Raw genomic sequence first — 14,834 nt, 5'->3', positions numbered from 1 at the left:
TTGTGTTGTTTTTGTCTCTAAGTGGTTACCATCAGCATCAGGCATATTATTGCTGCTTCCTATGCTGATAGTGGCTGAAGATTGCCAATTTCCATGCCCTTGTGCTCCTGTTGACAAGATTGGGCTAACCTGGCTTATCTAGGTCAAGGCAGATGTAGTTTAGGTAGACTAAGTGTATAAAGTTGACAACAGTCCTAAAATAATAAAGCTACCATGTCCTTCATCTGTTATACTACATTTGATATGGACATGCCATAATTGTATCAGAACATTTCACTCTTTACCAGGTCTAATAATGTTAAAAGTCACAACTGGAGAATAAAAATGAATATCAAAAACAATCTCTCAATAAAGAAGGAATTTTAGAGCTTGAGGGATTTTTAAAGAGAATGGATTCCCTCAAATGGCTACAGAGTAATAAAAATTATCACCAATTCAATTCCCATAAAAATCGCTAGTATTGCATGGCCAACCAGAGACATCAGTTGCCTTCTATCTGCATTTATTCCAAGTTCCCAAAGCAGAATTGTTGCTGCAATTCAGATTCAGAATGGTGCTTAAATTCACTTCAATTATTTGCCTCATTGATGTATTACCAGACTGCTTTGTTCCATACCATCGAAAAAGAAGATAATGCCTTTGATGTTCTATTTTTATTAGTATGATTTTTTTCATAGAAACAGAATTGTAAAAAAAGTTGAGGAAAGTGGAAATTAAGTGGAAACAATGTTAAGAAGAGCTTGTTTTTTGTACATTGCTCTTTACTACCCAAAGGAGTCTCAAGGTGGCTTACAATCGCCTACCTTTCTCTTCCCCACAACAAACACACTTTGAGGTGTGAGACTAAGAAAGCATTGGGAACTGCGACTAGTCCAAGGCCACCCAACTGACTGCATGTGGAAGAGTGGAGAATAAAATCTGGTTCTCAGTTTAGAGGCCACCAGTCTTAACCACTACACCAAGCTGGCCCTCACATTTTCTAGCTTATGGGGCATAAGGTCTCAAGTGCCACAGAGGCAAAAGCCTTTTAGCACAATCTTATGATGTTTGATAATTGAAGTTGGATCCTCTCTTTAGAAAATTGAGCAAACCCATCATGATCTGTCCTGTTTTCCAGGAATGACTCATTTCCATTTCCATGGGCTATGTTCAATAGTTTTAACAAAACATACAGATACTACATAGGACAGGTAGACAGACAGATGGCTCCACATAGGTAAATTGGTGATCTCTGCAGCTCCATTCAGGGAAGCAGGATTGCATCAAGGCCATTATTAAAAATCTAACCAAAGATCCCAGTCCATCTAACCATCTAATCATAGATCCCAATCCATCTCATTTCAATCTGAATGATAAACTTACCCCTATGTGTCCATTTCAAGATAGTTAAGTAAGCTGAAAGAGCAACTTTGGTATAGTGGTTTGGAGTGCGGACTTCTAATCTGGCATGCCGGGTTCAATTCTGCACTCTCCCACATGCAGCCAGCTGGGTGACCTTGAGCTCGCCACGGCACTGATAAAACTGTTCTAACCGAGTAGTGATATCAGGGCTCTCTCAGCCTTATCCACCTCATAGGGTGTCTGTTGTGGGGAGAGGAAAGGGAAGGCGACTGTAAGCCGCTTTTAGTCTCCTTCGGGTAGAGAAAAGTGGCATATAAGAACCAACTCTTCTTCAACCCTTCTTCAACAATATGGCAAAAGCTTCTTTGTAATGAATGTGACCTTTTGCATCCAGTAGTTATTATCAATAGTGCGTGATCAGCCTCCCCATCCCCTCCACAATCAACAGAACACAAATATCTCTGTAAACAAAACATATATCAAACAAACCAAACCTCAGTAGAATACCTTAGCATTTATTTAGAAATTAATCCTTTGGATTTGGAACATTCTCTCCTGTTATCTTTCACTGCAAGCAATGTTTTCTTATTTCACAGTCCAAGAAAAGCCATCTCCTGTGATTGCCTGCTGCTCTAGCAAGTTCTAGTTACATTTCAGGGACATAAATGAAACATTGCATTTCCACCTTTGGGGAACCAATGGCTCAGGCCATTGATTAGGGATGTACAAATATGTCCTTTCATTTCCCGCTTTTTTGTTTACATTAGTTGTGAGCATTTCATTTCATCCATTTTCCCTGCCGATGCCTTGATTTGTATATTTCTTTTAGAACATTTTAATGTCATTTTACTTTATACATTATTTATGCACAATGGATTAGATGGATTTTAAATAAAATCAAATAATATTGTGGTATTTTATAAACAATTATTAACCATGATGATGGCAGAAGGCGATATCCATGTTTAGAGGTAGTGTGCCACTCAATAGATATGGGGTTAGAAGAGGAATGTTTTTGCTCTACTGTCTTACATTTATATTGCATTAATGATTTTAAACATTACGCTAAACTCTGGATTCCAAATTTGCATTGTTATAAAGGAGACTTAATTAGGCTATCAACCTTGATGTAGCATGTCATTTCATAAATATAATAAAATAATTATAAAGCTGATGGTTTATCATGGATCATTTTAATTAAACAATTAAGGAGTATATTCGTGCAATAACACTTGGTTAATATACAGCTTTTAGGAAGCTTTCCTAAATAGCTTAATGCATTAACTAATCAAAAGTATGGATGGGTAAACAACACCCCTCAGTTCAGTACCCTTGTATTTTTATATGTAACAGACTAACATTATTAGTGAGCATCATGTGCACCACTAATCAAAATCTGAATAACCTTGAACAACATTAGGAAATCTGGGTCACAAATGCTGCCTGCCAGGCCTTCAACCATCTTTGCCAGGTGTGGCAGCTAGCAGCCTACCTGTTAGCACCCAACCTGGCCACCCTGATCCATACTATAGTCAGCTCTATGTTAGACCATTTTAATTTTCTCTACATAGGGTTACCTTTGTATCTGACCCAGAAACTTCAACTGGTCCAAAATGCAGTGGTCCAATTCCTTACTGGAACTGAGTGGAGAGAGCACATTTGACCAGTGCTCTTCCAGCTGCATTGGCTCCAGATTGAGGACCAAATCAGATTTAAGATGTTGATACTCACCTTTAAAGTCCTAAGCGGTCTTGAACATCATACCTGAGGGACTGCATCCTCCCTTATGCCCCTCAGAGAAACTTGAACTTGAACTTGCATAATCTGCTTAAGTTCCCTGGTCTCAGAGAACTGAACTTGGTTGCAACCAGAGCCAAGGCTTTCTTTGCCTGGTGGAACATTCTTCCAGAAGGTTCTGTGGGACCTAAAACAATTCCACAGGGCCTGTAAGACAGAGTAGTCCCACCAGACCTATAGTTGAGGCCTACAGTTTGCCAGCAAAGTTGGCCTCCCTACACAGAAATTGCATAGGAAATAACAGCTACATGCCAGACGGAGAGAGGGTGGTAGCATCTAGGGTTTTTAATAGATTGATTTTATAATTTAAATGTTTTATTAATGTGTTGTGAGCTGCTCTGAGCCTTCAAGGAAGGACAACATAGAAATATTGTTATGCCCCTCTCCCTTCCCCAAGCTCAATCAGGAAGAAAAGAAGGTATAAAAAATAAACCTAAGCCTAGGGGGTGGGACGTGTCCGGCTGTCCAAGTTAGAAGAGGCCAATCAGAGTGCAGCCAGCTTTGTCCTGATTGGCCCTGCCCTTGCAGCTCCTGCCCTCCATCCCTGGACTCTAGCCTCTTTGCTCTCAGATGCTTCAGTGCCTGGAGCCAGCAGTGGGTAAGGGGAGAGGGCCCTGGGCAAAGGGTCGTGGTGGAGGGCCTCCTAACTAGGGCCTCTTGGCCTGCTAGGCTGGGCCTGCTGACTGCCTGCTAAGGAGCTCTGTCCCAGCCCTACTAACGAGCTGGCCAGCCCCCGCCTGCCCCACTTGATCTGGCTGCGAACTGCGGCAAAAGCCACCTTAAGCTGCCTGGCTGAGGGCCAGGAGAGGGGAACCTTTCAAGGCCCGTTCTTAGGAACAGGCTTTGAAGCTAGTATTTAATATATGAATATAAAAATTATCAGTTTCTTGATTTCCTAATATCTCCACGAATTAGCATTATTTTAGCACACTAGTCTTTACTTTTCAGTTATTCATTTGCACTGCATCTTAGCAAAACTGATAAAACAGTAGTTAAAAATTAAGAAAAACCCAGCCAGAGCAAAAAATAACATTAAAAATTATCAGACTAGTAACATCCTTAAAATGACTATAAAAGATTGATCTATTAATTAAAAGCATTGATGAAAGAAATGTTTTGACGTGTGCATATAGAAGGAGGCTAGGGCAAGCAAACATCAAAAGGGAAAATATTTCATAAGAGAGATACCACCACTAACAATGTCCTGTCACCACATCACTACTGGAGACCAGAGCACAGAAAGTGGGGCTTGCAGTGAAAATCTTAACTGCTGGGAAGAAGAAGAACAACAACAAGATGGTTCTTATATGCCACTTTTCTCTACCCGAAGGAGTCTCAAAGTGGCTTATAATCGCCTTCCCTTTCTCTCCCCACAAAAGACAACCTGTGAGGTAGGGAGACTGAGAGAGCTCTAACAGGACTGCTTGGTCAGAACAGCTATATTAGTGCTATGGTGAGCCCAAATTCACACAGCTGGCTGCATGTGGAGGAGTGGGGAATCAAATCCGGCTCTCTCTGGCAGAGGCCTGGCTCTCCCCCAGCCCTACTAACAAGCTGGCCCCTTGATCCAGCTGTGAGCTGCGGCCCAAAGCTATCTTAAGCTGCCTGGCTGAGGGCCAGGGGAGGCTGTTTTCAGAAGCAGTTGATGGAAGAACCATGTCCAGGAATTGTCCATACATGCCATATAATGTGCCTTGTTTCTTTTGGACATCTGTGTGCACTTTTGAAGACTGTGACTCAACAGCACAGTTTATTTGGTTTCCTTGAAAGAAAGTGAAAAAAATATTAATTCATCCTACCTTCAAAATGATGCATGTTGTTTCCCACCATATGATTCTGTAGAATAAAATTTTACAGGACATTAAATAGAAGGCAATACCTACAAAAAACTGGGCTTAGCCCCACTGGGAATTAAACAAAGGACACTGACCTACCTAGAACTAGGACACACAAATAAATGATACTGTCAGTGGCTGCAAAACCACATTGGAAAGGTTCCAGAGGTTAATTAGAAGGATTAGAGCCAAAAATGTTTCCCCTTGGGACTTCTTATTCATCATTCCATAATCAGAGTTTGAAAATCACATCAACAAATGTTCAGTTTTCTATGCACTGACCAGACCAAACTGCTCATGTTGTAGATCTATTTGCAAAGGGCCTCTGGTGGCATGCCCACTCACATCCTGGAAAACACTAGCACTTCATTAGGAGACCATGTATCCCATCTACCAGTCTAAAGTGGTAGCCTGGAGACTCAGATCTATGGACCTAACCTCTAATTAATCTGCACAGCCCTTTCCTCTGCTGTGAATAAAAGCGCCAGCAGACTGCTATTAACTCCTTCCTTCCTAGCATTAACAGTAACTAAAGCAAAACACCCAAAAGACTTATTTAAAGCACTTATTTTGAAAAGCCAAAGGCTCTTTGACAAACTTTCTGAACCTGTGAACCATTAATATTCTAATTTGCTCCAAGAGTTTATTTTCAGGGGTGGATTGGCCATTAAGACCGCTGAGAAAAGTCCTGGTGGGCTGAAGGCCTGGGGAGACATCCTCTGCCATAGCAATCCTGTCTCCAAGAGATGAGAGACTTACCTCATATAAGGTTGGCCATTGGGAGGCAGGCAAAAGCCACTGCTGCTGTGAACTGTCAAATATTTTGGTGATTCATTTCCCCAGTTTTTGAAGAAAAAAGAAAATGAAACCACTGGGACAGTTATTTAGAGCAGGTGTAGTCAACCTGTGGTCCTCCAGATTTGCTGGCAGGGGGTCATGGGAATTGTAGTCCATAAACATCTGGAGGACCAGAGGTTGACTACCCCTGATTTAGAGGAACAAACCAGCCTAGAGCGAGGGGATGGTGTTCTCCAAACATAATTGCCAAGCTTGAGAAAATTAACAGGAGCTTGTTTCCCCCATTTTGGATGTAAAAACAGCTGGAATTGTTGCTTTTCACTAGGATAGCAGCATGAGGGGAATTCATTAAATACTCTTCTCAGCAGTGATTTAAGGATTGTTCTACATATGTTGTTGACCACCCTGAGTCCACTTGAGCGGAGAGGGCGGTCTATAAATTTCCATGTCTTTTTTGTTGCATAAGTCCAGAATGGAATACTGTAGTTGACTAGCAACAGCCACTGAATGAATATGTTGCTTAAAGCTATAGGTGTGACTTTTCAGTGGTTTTTCTTTAATGTATATATTTTTCAAGATGTCACATTTTTCTACAGGGTCTTTTTCAGGTTTGTAGAAAAATCGCGTGTCACCACTCCTGTCGCCAGATTTAAGTATTCAGAAATTGGCTGACTTTGCTATTAGAATATAACATAAAAATAATCAAGAACAAGAATCACAACATTACATAGAGTAATTCTATCCTGAATAAGTAGTCAAATTTTGCTTACTTAACTTTATGGGCCCATTAAAATGAGCTTCCAAAATGTGGGGACAACTGCAAAAGTGATGAGATTATATCCACAAGCTTCAAGTCAATGGTTTGGGTCCTATCCTGTTAGATAGTCCATGCCACTGATTGCGATTCCTTTTCTGCTAAAACCGCTGTTTGCACAAAATCAATGGATTTAATGGGCCTTGTACAAACAAAAGTTTTAGGAGAAGCAGCAGCATGCTTTGGTGTAGAGACTTTCTAGCATGTACCAAACTTGTTCATATGGTCTAAACCCTTATGAATCACATTTAGCTCTCCCATCCAGTTCAATTTTTACAGCTCAGAGCTTGCTTGTGATCATCTCTAATGTTCACAACCTCATATTCTCTTCTATATGCACTTTTCTTATCACCCTTATCCATCAAAGTGGCAAGGCCAGCCTCTTTCCTTTCCTTTTCTTTGCAGGCTGGCTGAAGCTGACATTATATAGGACTAGGGAAAGGATTTATATCCAAACCTGAACATTCAGCAAGCAATACAGCCTTCTTTCATTCAGTGTTCATATTCCTTCTGTTGAATCCTATTACCATCCAAGCACCCTTCCTGCCTGAGGTGAGCCCCTAGGTCAGGGCAAAAACGAAGCTATTGGAAGATAAAATGCATTCAATCACTGTTGGAGCTTACATTTAAAGCCCTTCAGTCTTTCATTTTGTTACCAGCAAACTAAAGTTCTGTTCATGCAAACACTTTCTCTCTCCAGAAGGCCATTTTCAGTGAATTCAATTCATGATGAAAATTAAATGAAGTCACATGAATGGACTCAACACACATGGAATGTTCCAAAAATCTCATCTCAAAAGCACCATAAGTTCAAGACTGGAAGTATCTATTAAGTTTCAATATTATAGATAATCCAACATGACATAATAAGTTTTTAATTTACGAGCTGCCTTGCTGGCTCTTAAGAAAGAAAGGCAGGGTATACATTTTGTAAAATAAAAAAAAATGGCTTTCATATCATGATCATCGTCTTTATTTTTCTTCCCGCCCTTCCCACAAGGCTCAGGGCAGGTAACATCAGTCATAAAACAATCAAATTAAAAAACCCTAATTTATATAAAAACAATTTCAAACAAACCCTCCTGCTACTCATTAATAGACATATTCCCTAGTGAATAGTATCAAATTATTGAAGGGTATTCTTATTTGACAGTGCCTCTTCCCATGGTGTTATGATTTATTATAGTTCTTCTGAATATGAGTGCTAGAAGCCAACATCAGAAGGCCTCAGCCTGCTTGTTTGGCCTTTCCAGGGCAACTAGTAAATTGCTGTGTAAAACTGTATGCTGGACTAGATGGGTCAGTAGTATGATTCTTGTGTTCTTTCTTTCTACAAGTCTTGCCCTTCTACCACAAAACAAGCTGTGCAGAGTGGAGTTTTTAATTTTTCCAGTTCCATTCAGGATTTCTTTTCATAGTCACAAGAGTTAATGTTGATTATCGCTTTGGTAGCTAAATTCATACAATATATTGTCCAGTGGGCATGTATCCAAAGACATCTATAACTTCTTTCCTGGGAAGAAATTTAAAGTGACTGAACTGCCTCTCCCTTTCTCTTAGAATGCATAATAGGATTGAAGCATATGCTCCATTCGACATGTTCACTGATAAGAAAATGCACCAAAGTTCTGCTTATACTAAAGCATTTCAGAGAAACACATTTTGCTTTGAAGATCAAGTGTTTCTAAAGGAACAGTAATGGGAAGAAAAGAACCCAATTATTTGCTGTTGTGCCTTCTGTTTCTTTTAGCTGCCATTATTAGTATTAATAACTCTGCACTGAAATCTGACTCTGAATTTTTGAACAGAAGTACTAAGCAACAGACTATTCCCCTCATATTAATACCTTAAGTGAAATCTGAAATTATATTGTTGCATGGCACCAGACTAAAAAAAAAAAACCCTCCTAAATTCTGCTCATTTGAGGACCAAACCATTATTTAAAGAATTATTATATTTGATAGATAATGGATAAATCAAATAGATTGTCATTTATAATAATAAAATTGTCCAAGAAGAACAAAGTCCCATGCAGCTATTGATTTATGTCTCTCTGTTGTCTCTAATTACAACAAACAACTAAACAGTTCTCCAATTTCAGCCAATACTAAAATACACAATTTATGGGAAATATATGACAAGAGATAATTTCTTGTAGAAAAGAAATTAATTTCATGCCTTAAAAGGTACCAAATGAATTTATCAGTGTTTTGATTAATGTAAAATTTACTTTTTCACTAAGATTATCATTCAATGATTGAGTGTTTTGTATCTGAAGCATGAATGAATAAGGTGTATACAGAAGAAAATGTTTACAAAGAAAAATTTCTGTGAATTAGAGTCAGCATGGTTCAGTCGTTGAGAGTACTGACTCTAATCTGGAGAACTGGGTTTGATTCCCTACTCCTCTGTATGAAGTCTGCTGGGTGATCTTGGGCAGTCACAATTCTCTCAGAATTCTCTAAGAGATGCCGTCATAGAGATAACATCTTAAGAGGTATCTAAGCAAAAATACAATTTCGTCAACAATATAAAAGCATACCAGAGGGAAAAAATTATAATATAATAAAATGTAGGATTTTAGAAAGCAACTTAATACGGTACCTTCGTCTGGCCCACTGACAAAATACATTTCTAGAAAAAATGAATATGAAGAGTAAGGATGTAAAGAACAGCGCAAAAAAAAAATCCAACACAGATAATGAAACACTTATACCCTCAGTCAATTTAAACTGCAATCCTTTTTCATGTGGCTTCGTTCACTGAAATCTCATTAAAATACACAGTGATGTTTTTTTAAGTTGAAACACTATTTAATTTTGTCATCTGCCTTGACAGAGGTTATTATAATATCTAACTGGTTTCGGTACAAACAAGATTTCCAATGAATGAATACAAATTTCAACATGTCTATAATATAACTCAACACATTAAAAAAAAAAGCTGATGTGAAATTAAAGGAATGCAAGTTTCAGAACTTTACAGTAGAAGTTTCCTTCTAAACAAGAATAGCTTTCAAAATATAAGGACTGTGTATTTAACTTTCACCCATGAAGACACAAAGCAGCATGTCTGGCGTACAAATTAATTTTGCACATATTTACTTAAATAGTAAGATGGAACTCTTCCACAAAGGGTGGCTAGCGGTTGAGGGTGGCTAGCGGAAACTCACTAATTGATCTGGCAGGGCCTCCCTTATCTAATTCTCCCTTCTATCTCCCACTACCCCTTCCAGATGTGGCTGTGCTAAATTCAATAAAACTTGATTGTGATTAGAATGAGGTTTTAAATTGTTTTAATGTTTGTTTATTTATTTATATAATAATTATGGTTTCATTGTTACATAATTGTGTTAATTTATATTTAAGGTTGTACATCATTCCAGGATGACTGGTTCGAGGGGGGTGGTATATCAATCAATCAATCAATCAATCAATCAATCAATCTGGTAATCCATTGCAGCATCCATTGATGCTTCTCTACCTGACCTTATTTGGGTAACTCCTCCGATCAATAAATTCACCACCTCTTGCCCTTCATTATATGCACACGCCATAAAAAGGTACATTCAAGACTCCACCAGTGTCAGCTGTAGTGATTCATTTGTACAGAGCTAATCAAATGAATTAAATCCTTCATCTGACCCCACGCTATACAGTAGGTGGAAGAGCCTCTTGTGGCACAGCATGGTAAGGCAGCTGACATGCTGTCCGAAGTTCTGCCCATGAGGCTGGGAGTTCGATCCCAGCAGCCGGATCAAGGTTGACACAGCCTTCCATCCTTCCGAGATCGGTAAAATGAGTAACCAGCTTGCTGGGGGGTAAACGGTAATGACTGGGGAAGGCACTGGCAAACCACCCCGTATTGAGTCTGCCATGAAAACGCTAGAGGGCATCACCCCAAGGGTCAGACATGACTCGGTGCTTGCACAGGAATACCTTTACATTATAGAGTAGGTGAAAAAAATCCATTGACATTTCTACACAGCCATTGCATGGGCTACTAGATTAATGGGAGGGTTGATCTATTGACCAGATTGCACTGGGGAAGATGGAGCTGTGCTTATTTGAGCATCTGTTTTCCGTCTCTGCCTCTATTTCATCTAAGGAAAAATTGCTGCTACCTATACAAGTCACCTTAGTGGAACTCTACTCCTATTTTCCTATCAACAACAGAGACAGTTAATGTCAGCAAATATATATATATATATATATATATATATATATATATATATATATATATATATATATATATATATATATATATATATATATATATATATATATATATATATATATATATATATATATATATATATATATATATATATATATATATATATATATATATATATATCAGAGATACACAAAATGGATTTCTCCTACATAAACTCTGGTTATGAGAACTGGTCCTAAAAGATGTATTTCAGTCCTTGCTGTAGTATAGTCTGCCTTTTTCCTCTTTGCTAAATGTAGTGTAATTGTTTGTTTTGCAGGAGGGGGACATTTTTGTACCTCAGTAAGGACACTGGCAACATTTTTCTTTTGGCATATATTTGACCACAACTTTATTACATAACAGAGCATGCCACAGCATGGGAAAGGTATCCTGCCTTCTTGCAGTCAGCTGACCACAATGTAGCCAGCAGGCCATTGTCAGGTTCTACTAGTGAGCCTACCTGGATCCCCAGGTCCCCAATGGTCGGCTGAGCCCATGGAAGGTGGCTGTTGATGGGAACTCTTTGGACATCAGACTCTGGTAGGATCCCCTCCACCTGGAAATGTAAGTCAGCTGTCCAATCCCCCCATCCATGAATGGGGGCACCCGCCTTTGTATCCACACAGCAAGCAATAAGCATAGTGCACCCCAGCAGAATTAAAGCAACCAAGAAACCATCTCTTTTGCAAATTGACTTTTATTTTTTCAATATAATTAAGATGATGAAAAGGGGCATGGATGGGGAGAGCAGTGGTGGAAGAATGTGAATATATACAACTTCTTCAACCAATTTCAAACATTCAAACAATAGCCCTGACCTGGATAGCCCAGGCAAGTCTGATCCTGTGAGATCTCAAAAGCCAAACAGGGTCAACTTTGTCTATTATTTGGATGGGAGGCCTCCAAGGATTTTGGTAGTAGTTCTTCCAAGGAACAGTAAGTATCATGATGGGAAAGCAAGAAATGGCAAACTACCGCTGAACGTCCCTTCCCATGCCTCTGACAATCCCTGGACCTTGTGTTGATACTATGCAAGTCATACAATAAATAAATAATAATTCAAAAAATAAAACAAAGCACAATTCAGACCCTAGACTGATGAATCATGCTTAAATTTCTGAATGTAGTAATGCAAAATTTGCTGTGTATTAACTTTGTTGTTAACCACCATGAGATGGGTAACCCAGGAGCAGCTGTGTGTGTGTATATTACATATATAATTTGATTTTATAAGATAAATAAACTTCATTACAGAACTGAATGAAATTTAATTGCTCCATGAGTTACTTCAGATATTGTTCATATTTGGTGTGCTTGAAAGAAATATACTGTACACTTGATCCATAACGCAGATCTTGGAAAATAGTTGAGAATTGTTTCCTTTTAATTGCTGCAGACTAGCGCCTCATATACTGAAATGAACCACCATTCATTAGCAAGCAGTCTGGGATTACCTAAACTACTTCACTCACCATGGTTAACAACAGAAGGCCTTGGTAATCCTGATCTGCATTCTTAGCTTCCACTGGCAACAAGAAAAATGCAGAGCATGAATCATCGAACACCAAGCATTTTAGTGCTTAGAAATGCAAACACCTCTGGCCAGAGTGAGAGAAAAGGTTTATCTGCTAACACTTTGGTAAAATTGTCACACCTAAGGAACAGAAACTACGAAAGCTGGAGGACTAGATTTTTTTCTCTTTTTCTTTTAGGCAGAAAGATTGGGAATGACCCCAGAATGAGGACTCACAAATACTTTCTGTAGACATGAGGAAGAAGCTGTTTTACTATTTTCTCCTATCATCTTTTATCATGCTGTACTGAAAACTTGAAAGTCTAAGACTTTACATTGGAATTACATCTTAAGCATTTATCAAGGGACAATGAGGAGAAGATACAACCTTGGAGGACCAAGGTAATGAAAAACATTGTTACTAGCCCAAGAAAATTCAACATCATGAGCCTCTTGTGGCGCAGAGTGGTAAGACAGCAGACATGCAGTCTGAAGCTCTGCCCATGAGGCTGGTTGACTCAGCCTTCCATCCTTCCGAGGTCAGTAAAATGAGTACCCAGCTTGCTGCTGGGGGGTAAAACTGTAATGACTGGGGCAAGGCCACTCTGTATTGAGTCTGCCAAGAAAATGCTGGAGGGCGTCACCCCAAGGGTCAGACATGACTCGGTGCTTGCACAGGGGATACCTTTACCTTTACCTTTTTAATTCAACATCAATTAGAGTATGTATAGAATTAAAGATTAGAGGATTGCACATTTACAGTTTCTTTTTATCTATGTAAAGCCTGATGCTTGTACAAACCATGTGTACTCTTTTTGTTTATTAAACTTGCTTATACTCTGAGAACCAGAAGTCTAATCTCTACCCCAACACTACATCTAATTCACACACACTTTCCAAAAAAGGTAAAGGAGCAGTGGTTAAGATAAGGTAAAGGTATCCCCTGTACAAGCACCGGGTCATGACTAACCCTTGGGGTGACGCCCTCTAGCGTTTTCATGGCAGACTCAATACGGGGTGGTTTGCCAGTGCCTTCCCCAGTCATTACCATTTACCCCCCAGCAAGCTGGGTACTCATTTTACCAACCTCGGAAGGATGGAAGGCTGAGTCAACCTTGAGCCAGCTGCTGGGATCGAGCTCCCAGTCTCATGGGCAGAGCTTTCAGACTGCATGACTGCTGCCTTACAACTCTGCGCCACAAGAGGCTCTAGTGGTTAAGATACTTGTCCCTAAAGTATGTGAGCACAACAGATCATCACCAAGCTAGTTAGTATGGACAAAATGGTAGATACAACAAAGATGCTGAGCATTTAAACAGCAATGCACTAAACACTGCCAGAAGTACCAATCCTTTTAACCAGAGAGACTCTTCCAGTTTACTTCATAATAGGAGATAATGCCAAGAGAGAAACTGGCACACCAGGAGAAGAGAAAGGAGTGTCTTGCCAGGTGGAGACACAGGACAGTTTCACAACTTTCCAGTCTCCAGGACAAATATGAATGAGGCTTGCGAGACCCTTTCTTAACAATATGAAATTATTACAAGCTATGAGAGGATGCTTTCTACTTTCTATTAATTTCATTTCTAAACATTTATAGTGTCTTGATCCTTCTAGATAGAATTATTTCTGACAAAGTGCAACAGCTATCATCTATCCCACATTTCATCCACCCCCCCCCCCGAACAGAACATATATTGAATTTATTTCACTGGAGGGTTATCGTTCTAAATCTTGTTTTAGGGAGTTGAATATGTAAGCGTCTATATGCAAATAGATTTTGCATATAGAATAAGTATGCAAAATAATATTTTAAAATAATATTTAGAATGCGTTTTCCAGGAGAAGCAGAGAAGAGGAAGTAAACAAACTAGTTTTATGACACTAGAGTGAAGACAGATGCCACATTTCAAGTATGGCAAAGGAAATTTGAAAACATCCTCAAACAAATACACCGCCAATACATGTAAGTTTTTAAAAATGCATTTATTTATTTATACATTTGATTTATACGACATTCAATCCCACTTTTTGGAATTTTGTTAAATTCAACTCTGAAAATAAATAGTTCTGCAATTTTGGTGTCGTTTCCGTTTAAATAGGGGAAAAGACCATTTCTCCTGTGATTCCTTTATGGCTGTCATGAGGCACATATTTACTAATAATCCATAATATCACTGTTATCTAGGTCCAGCAGAACCTTTTACCACCTTTAACACGGCAGAAAAGTGGTGGCATTCTGATGCATGTCCTAATTCCATCTAGATTAAATTACCACAATACACCTGTCCAGAGTTGTCTCTGAGAAGCATTTGCAGACTTCAATTTGTACAGGATGCTGCTGTCAGGATATTGACTGGAATGAGTTGTAGGGACCACATCACTCTAGCTTTTGGCCCTCTACATTGGCTTCCAGTTTCTTTCTTACACAATTCAAGGTACTATTTTATAGAGCTATCAAAGCTCTATAAGGTTTGGGATCAATAACAAGGCACAATTTGTGGAAGTTAGAATCATA

Source organism: Paroedura picta, chromosome 9, assembly GCF_049243985.1.
Source record: "Paroedura picta isolate Pp20150507F chromosome 9, Ppicta_v3.0, whole genome shotgun sequence".
NCBI classification, from domain to species: Eukaryota; Metazoa; Chordata; class Lepidosauria; order Squamata; family Gekkonidae; genus Paroedura; species Paroedura picta.
The sequence above is the reverse complement of the archived record's forward strand: the minus strand, read 5'-3'. Positions refer to the sequence as shown.